Source organism: Vicugna pacos, chromosome 10 (genome assembly GCF_048564905.1).
Source record: "Vicugna pacos chromosome 10, VicPac4, whole genome shotgun sequence".
NCBI lineage: Eukaryota > Metazoa > Chordata > Mammalia > Artiodactyla > Camelidae > Vicugna > Vicugna pacos.
Window position 1 is genome coordinate 46,423,125 of NC_132996.1, and position 12,710 is coordinate 46,435,834.

The following is a 12,710-nucleotide window of genomic DNA, read 5'->3' on the forward strand; positions in this document are numbered from 1 at the left end:
AGAACCTTATTCCCTCATCGTTTTGGAGGCTAGAAGGTAGAAATCAAGGTGTTGGCAGTTGGTCCCTGCTTGGGGCACTGAGGAAGAAAATGCTCCTTGCCTCTCTCCTGGCTTCTGGCTGTTGTCAGCAATCCTTGGCATTCCTTGGCTTCCAGATACATCACTCCAGTGTCTGCCTCTGTATTCACATGGAGTTCTCTCTACGTGTCTCTTCTCCTCTTATAAGAATGTCAGTCATACTGGATTAAGGGCTCATTCTACTCCATTATGACCTCATATTAATAACTACATTTGCTAGAGTTGCCGTATGATCCAGCAGTCCCACTCCTGGACATATATCCAGAGGGAACTCTAATTGGAAAGATACATGCACTCCAGTGTTCATAGCAGCAGTATTTACAATAGCCAGGACATGGAAAGAACTCAAGTGTCCATCGACAGATAATTGGATAAATAAGGTGGGAGACTACACACACACACACACACACACACACACACACACACACACACACACACTGGAATACTACTCAGCCATAAAAAAGAATGAAATAATGCCATTTGCAGCAACATGAATGTACCTGGAGGTTACCATACTAAGTGAAGTAAGTCAGACAGAGAAAGACAAATATTATATGATATCACTTATATGTGGAATCTAAAAAATGATACAAATGAACTTACTTACAAAACGGAAAGGGATTCACTGACATAGAAAACAAATTTATAGTTACCAGAGGGGAAAGATGGTGAGAAAGGATAAATTAGGAGTTTGGGATTAGCAAATACAAACTACTATATATAAAATAGATAAACAATAAGGTCCTACTGTATAGCACAGGAAACTATATTCAATATCTTGTAATAACCTACAATCAAAAAAAGATGAAAAAGAATATATATATGTGTGTGAATCACTATGCTGTACACCAGAAACTAACACAACATGGTAAATCAACTATACTTCAATTAAATTTTTTTTAAATAGTAAAATTATATTTGCAATGACCCTATTTCCAAATCAAGTCACATTCTGAAGTACTGGGGCTTAGGACTTCCACATATGTTCCTGAACACAATTCAACCAATCACAGGGGACAAGAAGCTTAATAGAACCAAGGGCTTGCTACTGTAATTGAGAAAAGAGCAGCATCCAGTTGGAATGACAAAACGTGGTAGCGACAGCATTGAAGTATGAGCCAGTACTACTCGAGGAATGAGGAGAGCGCAGTAAAGGGAACCCTCAGGGCATTTATGGGAAAGTAAGAGTAAATCAATAGTGTCAGAGCTGTGAGCTTGGGGCAAAGCAGATGGAGTGAGCAGGGGAGCTGCCTTTGGCTCAGAGGCCCTTCAAGAGGTGTTGGAAGTCTAAGTAGGCCCATGGAATGGAGGAACTTAAGCTCAGCAGAGGAAATTGTGAGATGATTGGGATCAACTGCAGCCATGGTTGGTAACTCTAGCCTATGCCTGCCTGTTGGCAATTCTATGTCTTTTGAGTGTTGTAGATACATATGAACACCATCGTGCTACTCTTCTTCCATAACTCATTAGAGTGAGGGTTGTAAATTTAAAAGCCTACAGGTGCCAGGGGATAAGAGAAATGAGTAAAGTGGGCTCGGTACAGAATTCTGAAAATCCATAGATTTTCAGTTGTTTAATTGGCACTGGGCCTTGGAGCTGGGAGGATAAAGAGAATGCTAAGGATCTTATCAACCAGAGAGGACGTTCTCCACCTGTAGGGTGAAATCCAGCCTGTTCTCCTCTCACCAAGCTGTGAGGCCACTGGCCTCCATCAGCCCTTTTTCTAGTTTGTGCAAAGGTTCAGTATAGGCAGGGAGCAGCCCTGGTTCCAGCTTGTTATTGCCAGGCTCAAATGTAGGCTTGGATTTTGGATTTTTGAAGAGAAGCTATAATCCCTGCCTCCAAGACAATTTCAGGATTAGTCACATTGGTCCAGTGTCTTGTGGAGAGATGTCAGGCTATCCCTGGTGCTACCACCCAGGCAACGGCTTCTGAATGAGTATAAAGTATTAATGTGAATGGCTATGAGTTATAAGTTACGTTACCCTGGGCAAGTCATTTGACTTTTCTGGGCATTTGTTTCAGCACCCGAGACAGCTCTCTCAGAAGTTCTTGCAAGTGCCGGGCACGTGGCTGTCATTCAATATGTGGCAGCAGCTGTTACTTTCAAGACTTGGTTGTGAGTACATGCTGGTACCCTCTTCACAAGGGAAGCACTGCCACTGCATCCTTATTCTTGTCACAATCAAATTACCCCTTTGAGAAACCACGTCTAATAACTCTACCCATAATCATCAAATATACAACGGCAGGGATCAGAAATCTTCATCATCACTTGCTATTTACAAGCATAACATAGTTATCCTTAATCACATGACAAGACTTAGAGATGATTTAACACACTACTTCAACTTCCTTGTTTGCCAGGTGATAAAACAAAGGTGGAGAGCGTGAGAGTGAGAGCGGGAGAGAGAGAGATGGAGACAGACAGAACGGGAGAGAGAAATATTCATCCATGGTCACACAGTGAAATATTAACAGAGCATGAAATGCAGTTTATATTTGTGTTATTGTTTTGGTTTGAGCTTGAAAGAATTTCATGGTTTTAATTGAAACGTTCAACATTGCAGATATTATTTCAAACATCGTTAAGTAATAAATGTGTTCTTGATTGATTTTGGCAATGAAATACCAACTTTCCAGTCTGAACTAAAATGTAAAAATAAAAATACATTGCCCAAGCCACCCCCTACCATCCTCCATCCCATCTTTGAAGGGAATATATTGTATTAAAAACATATTTCACTGAGAGGCAACAAAGGCTGTATTTAGTGTTTTGAAGTGCAGGGTTCGCATTGATGTCTTTTGTGGGGAGCCTGGGGAGCATGTGCTGGTACTTTCCATACAGAGATGTGAGGAATGAATGGTCAGTGCTTGGTGTGTCATCAGTGCTCAATAAATGGTAGCTTTGATTCTCCTCCTCCTTTTTATTCCCACATACTGTACCCTATGCCCCATTCCTGGCCAGAAAAGACACATGAACTCAACACTTCTACACTGCATTGTGAACATTTAGGGCCACATCAGTGTCTTTTATTTTGTAAAGAACTGGAAACTAGTTCAGGACTTGTCACCATGGTCATACTCAGTAAAATGTTGAATTTAATTGACTTACTCTGCTGCATTCAATCATAAGACTTTAGATTGTGCTCAGAGCACAAATTCTTGTACACATTTGTTTGCATATTTATAATCTACCATATGCTGAAAAGGATTTAAGGCTATTCAAACCAATAATATAAATATTATCCCAAAGAAACTCAAATTGTAGTTGCTGTTTAAATAGAAGACCAGAAAAAAAAAAACTACTAAGCATTTATGGGATAGCTGCCTCCTTGAATTCTGAGGACTGGTGTACTTATTTGTCTTCTCTCGGATGGTGGCACACACACACTGCATGATGGTTTCAAAGAGGAAATTCCAGCCATGCCCTCAGTTCAACCATGAGAAAGTCAAAGCTCTCCGGGCCTGCTTTGGCATAATGAGGGTGAGTGTTCACCAGATCTCTAAGGTCCTTGGATGGGTAGAGATTTCTGCGGCGGCTTGTTTTAAATGTTGTCCCTGTTTTCTTTTAGATAACACACATTTCAGGACCGGCCTCAGTTTGACAGCGAATGGGATGTGTCCTTGTGCAGTCTCCACCACCCAGAGCAAATAAGGACATATTTTTGTCAATAGGGCTTTTCCAGTAAAGAGATTGAAGAAGGCAGTCTTCCCAGTGAAGCCAGGTGGAGTCTTGATGATAGGTGACACATATGTTATGGATGGATGCCAGCAGGGACAATTGATGACCTAGGACCAGGAACCACTTCTGATTCGTGACACCTCATAAGCTCCCTCGGAAACACAGATGCAACCACTGACCTGGCTGATTTACCCTGAATTGACCAAAACTAAGTTTTGTGCCACAAAGTTGAGATGAAGGATGCTACATGTAGATTAACTTTGACTATAGCAAAGTTGCAATGCTGTGCTCCTGAGCTTCTGGATTGAAATTTACACTAGGTACACACATGTAGCAAAGTATAATGATATTTTTTTCTGATTTTTAAAGTGATAGATGCTCATTATAAAAATGTTGTCTGCCTTCATCGTCATCAAGTTTTTTGGAAAAAAAAATCCTTCACATGTATATAGAACTTTATCATTTAAAAGGTATTTTTCATGTTTAAAGTCTCATTTAATTCTTATGACAACTTTGTTAGATAGAAATCTAGCTCCATATTACAGATGAGAAAACTGAGGCTAATGAAGTGAAAGTAAATTCCCTGTGATCACCAACTACAAATGGGCAAAGCCAGGAATTGAACCCCAATCTTCCCACTCCAGTGCTTTCTTCTTTTTGAAAAAAAATTTTTTTCTTTCCTTAGGCTCAGTTGTGTTCCTTATCATAGCTGTTTGTGTGTGTGGAATAGCCTCCTCTCTGTTTCACAGGGCAGATGATTTCTGCCTTAGCAAAAATTAGACGACAGGTGGGAAAAAGCCTTGAGATCAGTGAAAAGAATCTGAAACATTATCATCTTTTTTGCACTGATATTCCCCAAATTTAAAATTAAGATTTTTTTCTCCTCTCAAACAACTGATACCTAACAACTCTTTAAGATTTAGTTCCATTATATTATTCCCCTTCACTTCTTACTTATTTACATCAGGCTCTTTGCCTAGTTCTCCTCCTCAAGAGCCCAGTTACTAAGGGATATCAGGTAACAAGAGGATTGATGAGAAGTCAAAAGGCCACAGCTGGTTCAATGAGCAGAGATCAGGGGATACCATTTTTTTCTAGACAAGAATTTTAAGCTCCTTCATGTCCCCAGTCCAAGTGGAAAAACATCATTCATTTACTCATCCATGTATAATGGAAAATTCATTTATTGAACACTTATTTTTGCATTGTTTTGATGTAAGGCATTTAAAGATGAACAGGGCATTAACCTTGTCTTTACAGAGTTCATATGTAGTGGCAAAAGAAAAACCAAAAGATAATTACATTATAGGTGTGGTAATGGAGGTTGACCGTCTGGGCCGTGGTTCTGTGTTTGAACCTATGCCATCTACTTCCATCACTTTTGTGGCCGTGGGCATCAATTGCATGAACAGGGAGTTAGTATTGACCTGAACAGATGGAACGGCCTTCAGTAAGAAGGTACGTTTGAATTAGGCCTTGAGTTTTTCAGGCAGAAGACAGCATACTGCTTTAGCTTGCTTTTCTTGGTGGCAAATGTCAAGTGGTATCCAAGTGCTGCTTTCTCCAGAGTCTTTGTTTACGTGGTTTGTTAAGACGTGGACTCCTGCTTTTGGCAGCAACGGATGTGAAATATGGAAGCAACGATCAAGACAGCCACAATGTAATTTCCATTGATTGTTGAAAGATTTATACAGTGAAATACTCAACACCAAACGTGTTTTAATCTCAGGACCCTTAATGTCAGGGACATAGACTGACTGGAAAGAGCTACTCAAAGTTCTAGTAGTTTTTGCCTTAAGAATGATCAATCCCACCTGGTGGAATTAAATGGAAGATTGTATTTCTCAGGTCAGAGAACAACAGGAAGCTATAATCAGACTAAACAAGCAGAGCGAAGGTCTATGGATGTTGCCCCCATCGTCACTACGTCAGAGGGTACCATCTGCTAAATACTTACTGCGAGTCAAGTGTACACACAGACCCAGTCGGCTGTCATCACCTACCAGCTTATCCCCAGGGCTTTGCTGTTTTCACATACCTGAAGGGCAACTGTATTACCTGATCACAGTTACTCATAATCCAGCAAGACTAATACCTGACACTTGGCCAGGGTTTAAATACAACCAATGTTACTGCAACTCTATGGCTCACCCTGAGTATGGCAGTGGAGTAGCCCACAATGGAGACCACTAGCCATGCTTTTAAATCTGTATATAATAGACTCTTGGCCTTATCATTCTCACAGATAGGACTAAAAATAGATGACCCTTCAGTCACCCCCAATTCCAGGTCCCAGGCACGCACCAGAGTTTGAACTGTCTGCAACCTAATTCCTATCAAAATCTTAGCTGAGAAAAATGGTATTCATGTAAGAAGTATAAGGGGCACATTCTTCATCTAACCCTCTAGGATCCACTTATAAGATTCAAAAATAGCATTCATAAACGTGCCCATAATCGTCTTTGCCAATTCAGCTCCATTTCCCCTTCTAAGCTTTCCTCTGTAGTGAAGAGGTTGCAAGACTGGAAACTACATTTCTGAGAAACTCTGCTAGCAGAGGACGAGCACAGATTCCCCCAAAGCACTAGTGTGCAAAGTTGGAAGGAGGAGGACAAGCTGAAGCTATGTTACTGCCTTCTGGGCAGTGGCAGAGATCCATGGGCTTTAAGACACATGAAATAATACAGTGACTTCCAGGCACTTTGCTGTGAACAGTCCACCTTGGTACTGGGGATACTGCCAGAAATTTTCTACGATTCCTGCATCTTCCTGGATCCCTGAAAGCTAGAAGCAAGCAAACACAGGAATGAAAGTATTTGTTGTACCTTCTGGGAACGCTCTTTTCTCAGATGCCCACATACTGCACAGGCTCACTCTTTAGGCTCAAAGTTGTGTGTCACTCATCAGCGAGGTCTTCTCTGATCATTCTTCATAAAAGTGCACTCATCATGTCACTCTGTATCCCCACATCCCTCTTTATTCTTCACTGAGTACATATTCAATTTTTATTTTTTAAATTATGTGTTTATTTATTCATTGATCTTCTATTGGAAAGTCAGCCCCAGGAGAGCAGGCACTTAGTTTTCTCCACTGCTGTATCCTCAGCACCTGGTGTATTAAAGGTGCTCAGTAAATACTAGTTGAATGAATGGATAGATGTTGAATACAAGAATATGTAATGAAGTAGTTAATAATAAATAGTAAAAATAACAATGGCTATCTCAGTCTGTTTGGGCATCTATAGCAAAATACCATAGACTAGGTAGCTTATAAAAACAGAAATTTATTGCTTATAGTTCTGGAGGCTGAAAAGTCCAAGATGAAGTTGTCAGCATGGTTGCCTTCTGGTGAGAGTCCTCTTCCTGGTTCATAGTCGGCACCTTCTCGCAGTGTCTTCAGATGGTGGGAGGGGCTAGGCACCTCTCTGGAGCCTCTTAGATAAGGCAGTAATCCCGTTTATGAGGGTTCCATTCTCGCGGCTTAAGCACCTCCCAAAGGCCCTACCTACCAACATCACCATACAGGGCGTTAGGATTTCAACTTGAAGTTTTGGAGGACACAAACATTCAGATGGTAGAATTTTCTTCTGAACCCTCACAAGAATCTCCCTTAATAGTCCATTCATGGTGATATATAACATTGCCAGAGTAGTTAATAATGACAACAACAATAACAACAACTAACCTTGATGAGCAGTTCCAAATGCCAACACAGTGCCGAGTATTGACATATATTATCCCACCAAATCCTCCTAGTAACTCTATGGTACAGGAGGCAACATGCAGTATCTCCCGGCGTTACATTCTCCCTGAGGCTGTGTTTGGTTCAAGGATAGAAGTGACTGCACCAAAGGGAAGCTCAGAATCTTTGTTTGTTGCCGGAAGTCAGACTTCTCCCTTCTGAATAAGAAGCAGGAGGCGTGCAGTGCAGGATACTGCAGCAGTCATTCTACTACTACCACAAGCAGAGTCAGCTTAAGGATAAAGCCAATAGGATGGAAGGCAAAGGAGAAAGAGAGAAAGAACTCAGGCCCATGGTAACATCACTGAGCCGCTGGACCAAACCTTACCTGAAGCTCATCCTACTTCTTTCAGTTATATAACCAATAAATTCCCTTGATTATTTAATCCAGTTTGAGAATTTCCATTGTTCCTTGCAACTGAAAACATCTCCACTAACATGAGTAGATCCTACTTAGTAGCTCTGTGATCTTATAGCAAGCTATAGAACACCTCTTTGTTTCTGTTCCCTCATCCATGGAGTGAAAATAATAATAGAATTTAGCTCTGGATTTGTTGTGGGAATAAAGAGATAACATAGATAAAAGCACTGACCACAGTGCCTGGCACTTAGCAAGATATATGTATGTTAATATTAATTCAAGAAGCTCACAATAAAAGGAAGAAGGGAGGGCTGTTAATTGCTTTAGGTCAGATGTGAGGTACCTGACCATATGTGCTTCCATGGCAACTTTTTAGATGCTTTTGTTACCACACATATGTATTCTGGTATTTTATTTACATGTCAACCTCTCAAACTATACTGCAGCCTTCTAGAATCTAGAAGGCGAGACAATGTCTTAGTATTCTTTGCACCTGTCCCAGTGCCCAGCTTTGTGCTAGGCATATGGTGGGTGTTTCATTGAAATGTATTGAAAGTGTATTGAACTAATGAACCAAGTTAAGAGAAAGGAGCCTGAAGAAGGCAGGAGATAGGGAGGCAAGTGTTAGAGATGTTGTATCTGCTGGAAAAGGTTTCAGGAGGGTTGGGAGAGGTGGGGGATTAGCCTTGGATGGGGGAATGCTAATAACGAGTGGGATCTGATTTCTGCCCCCAAATGACCATTATCACATTTCCTTTAGGGCTATGCACACAGCCAGGCACTAAATATTTCCCAGTGATTATTATTCCCAGGCAAGGACTGGGAAAAACATTTGTAACAAAATGAAATAGTACAGTGAAATTTCCTCAAAGAGGGCTGGGACCAGTATTTGTGTTTATGTTATAGGTTAAACCAAATATGAATTTTTAAAGAAAGAATTACGATTTTTTCACGCAATATTAATCTTCACTACATAATGTTGTGAGAATGGGACAGCTCCAACAGAGCAGAGAAATGAGTTACTAAAGATCCCAAGTTATGCAAATAATAATTGTAGTAAATATCTTGACACTACCTAGTAGTACTTTTAGAAACATTTTATTTTTTCTTCATCAAAAGTTATGCTGCAGGTAACGAAGCATGTCTTGTTACTTCCCTTTAAACACAGATTAGTCATAGATTAAATCATTTGGAGTAGACCAAATCCAACAATCCCACTGTTTATGCATTAAGCAGCAGCAATAATGTCCCAGGCTTGGGGCAGCCCTGGGAATATAGAGATAAATGAGGCATGACTTCTATCCTCATAGAAATTACATTTTTTATTACCCTAGACTCAACTAATTGGAACTTGTTTGTAGTCAACTTTAAGGAGAAAAAGGCAAAAAAGAAGATGAGGTCATTTTAGGGAATCTGCATTTTTACAGCAGTGGGGTATCTCCTGGGGTTAGTCCACACTGAATACAGTCTTCCACACAGCAGCTGACATTTTCCATTTCTCTAATGGTCCAGGGTTCCCATATAATTCTTTCAGGCTGCACTAGTGGGCACACAGCCCCCTCCCCTTGGAGATCTGAAATGCGTGTGTAAATAAAAAGCACAACGGAAACACCTGTGGATCTCTCCTGGGGGTCAGGTGTGTGGAATGGCCCAGGAGTTATCTCACCACCCTTGTTTCCGTGCATTGGAGGATCTGTTTCTGATTTGGACCCTGCACGGGAAGTGACACATTGCCAGAAGGAATTTATACATTCTTTTCCAATTCCTCCCATTGCTGTTTTCTTCTTCCTCTCTACCCCCTCAATTAGCAAGGCTCTTTGCAGATGAGAATATTCCCATTAGAGAGACAGAAAGCTGCAGCGTGATGCATGGCCAGCGTTTTGCAGAGCAGGATGGAGGAAGCAAGACTTTCTAGGCTATAAATTAGTGGATAAAGACCTAGGAATCAAAGATGTACCTTAAGCACTAACTTTTGGGCAAATGCATCAACAAAGCTCAAGAGTCAGTGGAAAGATTCTGGAAGAAACAGCAAGCATTGCAGCACCAGTGATGCACGTGCGACTGGAGTGAAGGATTCCGGAAGGAAGACAAAGATTGTTCCAGATAAGGGGTTGGTTATCACCAAATTCCTAATAATTATAGAGGGCATTTATCCAACTTTGACTATGTGCCAGGTGCTACGTTAGTGCTCTACATACTCGATCCATACTTACTTTCTCTAACTTGATCCAAGATACCCTTTGAGATCACAACTGTTATTATGTTAATTGTATTGATAACCATAGCGAGACTCAGAGAAGTAGCTACCTAAGATTCGATGGCCAGAACTCAAATGCATGTCTGTCTAACTTGCTTTGCTTGTAACCACTAAGTTCTACTACTTCCTTGGAAGGGGAAAACGAGAAACAGATAGCAGAATTCATCATCAATCCTTTATGATCTGCTGTGTGTAAATATTTACAGTACATTGTACGTAGTTGCAAGTCATGCAATATGGTTTGTATTTCACATAGTGCATTCAGTTACTAATAAAAAAAACCCTTTGTCTTTTCATAAAACATAACCACAAAACGATACATGCAATACTTCGGCAAGTAACTGGAAACCATAAAAATTGGTATATTGCTTATTCGCAAGAGAGTCAACTAGAAATACTAGAACTTGAAAAATGCAATAATGAAAACTAAGGACCCTAAAGCTATGATTTAGCACCAATGAAAGAATGGAAGATATAGGAGAAAGATGCTTAAATATATAGATTAAGTATGCATTTAATGGGAGTTCCAGAAAGAGAGGAGAGAAAGAAAAGGCAGCGGTTATCAGTTATTTCATTGATACCAACATGCATATTTTTTTCACATTTTATCTTTTCTGAATTCAGGATGTGTTTTACTTTTCCTGAGGCTGGACAGCAGTTATCAATTATCATTGCCTGGGTAGGTGAATATCAAAAGTGAAAACAAAACTTTCAGAATAGGGGTCAGTGGCTTGGAGGAAAATTCCAGAGACTACTGTGGAACACTCTTTTCAACCACTAGGAAACCACCAGTTGTGGTGGAGGGGGTGAAGCAGAGCAATTAGATGTGCTTAACAACATTTTCCAAGGACTAGTCAGTAATAGGTTAGTTCTACATAATTTCAAAGCCAGATTAAGAGCCCATCACTGATGGCTTTTAGTTCCTTTATGGAATCTTTGAGGAAATGCTGTACATAGACAGTAGCCAAAATGTGATTCAGAAGACTTGGATTCTTCATGGGAAGAAGTTTCAGGAATACCTGTGTTGGTAATTCATTTAGCTTTTATTTTCTTTGTTGGGTATTATGATGATTAATTTTATGTGTCAATGGTACCCTGATTGGCCAAACATTTTTCTGGATGTCTCTGTGAAGTTTTTTTTTTTTTTTTTTGGAGGAGGGGTAAGGTAATTAGGTTTGTTTATTTATTTTTACTGTTTTTTTTTAAATTGAGTTATAGTCAGTTTACAATGTTGTGTCAATTTCTGGTGTACAGCACAATTTTTCAGTCATACATAAACATAAATATATTCATTTTCATATTGTTTATTTATTTTTAATGGAGGTACTGGGGATTGAACCCAGGACCTCGTGCTTGCAAGGCACGCACTCTACCACTGAGCTATACCCTCCTCTGTGTGAAGTTATTTTTGGACAAGATTTATATTTAAATCGATGGACTTGGAGTAAAGTAGATTGCCTTCCACAGTGTGGGTGGACCTCATCCGATCCACTGAAGGCCTGAATAGAACAAAAGGCTGACCTCCCCTAAGCAAGAAGGAATTCTCCAACAGACTGCTTTAAGACTCTAACTGTATCCCTCCAGAGTCTCCAGCTTGCCAGCCTTCCCCAGCAGATTTTGGACTCACGAAGCCTCCACAAACACACGAGCAAACTCCTAAAATATATCTCTGCCTATAAATATGTACGCCCTATTGGTTCTGTTTCTCTGGAGAACTCTGACTAATATAGGTATGAACAATGACATACAACACAATTTTGTCTAATAAAAAAACTTCTACAACAAGTATGAGATAAATGACATTTTAAATGACAAAGGTGTATGTCAGAGCTCAGTTGGGCATGGGTTTACTTTCTCTATTCTTGGTTACGTAAATTAATGGTACAAGTTATCACTGATGGTATCATGAACATGATAAAACTTAGTAGTTAAAGAGAACATTTAAAAATTCTTCTTGAAGACTTCCCTAAACTGATAAAATGTGCAGACTGATGATGTCCTGTGACTTCCATACAGGATTACAAAAGAAAAGAAAAAAAATTTACATTCACATACAGCAAAATTGTAGAAGGCCAAAGATAAAGAGAAAATCTTAACAACATCCAGAAAAAAGGACAGATTATTTTTAAAAGAGCAACAGTAGGATTGACATTGGGACTTCTCCCAAGCTAAAATTGAAACCAATGAATGAAGTCATAATGTGATGAAAGAAACACTTGGCAACCCAGGGTTCTATATCTAGTTAATATTCATTAAGAATAAAGTGAAATGGGTGAAGCTGATCAAAAGATAAAAACTTTCAGTGATAAGTTCTGGAGATGTAATGTACAACATGGTGACTATCGTAAATAATACTTTATTGTATATTTGAATGTTGCTAAGAGTGTAGATCTTAAAAGTTCTTATCACAAGAAAAAAATGTAACTATGTGTGGTGAAGGATGTTAACTAAACTTTTTGTGGTATCATTTCACAATATATACATATATCAAATCATTATGTTGTACACCTAAAAATACTACAATGTTATATGTTAATTATATCTCAATTAAAAAAACCAATAAAAGTGCAGTAAGACAGCCCCAGGTA

General features: G+C 39.6%; 1 protein-coding gene and 1 non-coding gene across 4 annotated transcripts in view; both read right to left on the reverse strand.

The window, feature by feature from the left end:
• KIF18A (kinesin family member 18A) overlaps positions 1 to 12,710 on the reverse strand; it is a 237,797-nt gene that overhangs the window by 136,763 nt on the left and 88,324 nt on the right. The gene's annotated exons all lie outside the window — the stretch shown is intronic.
• TRNAA-UGC (transfer RNA alanine (anticodon UGC)) lies at positions 11,441 to 11,513 on the reverse strand. The gene has a single exon. It is a non-coding gene; the product is annotated as a tRNA-Ala (tRNA).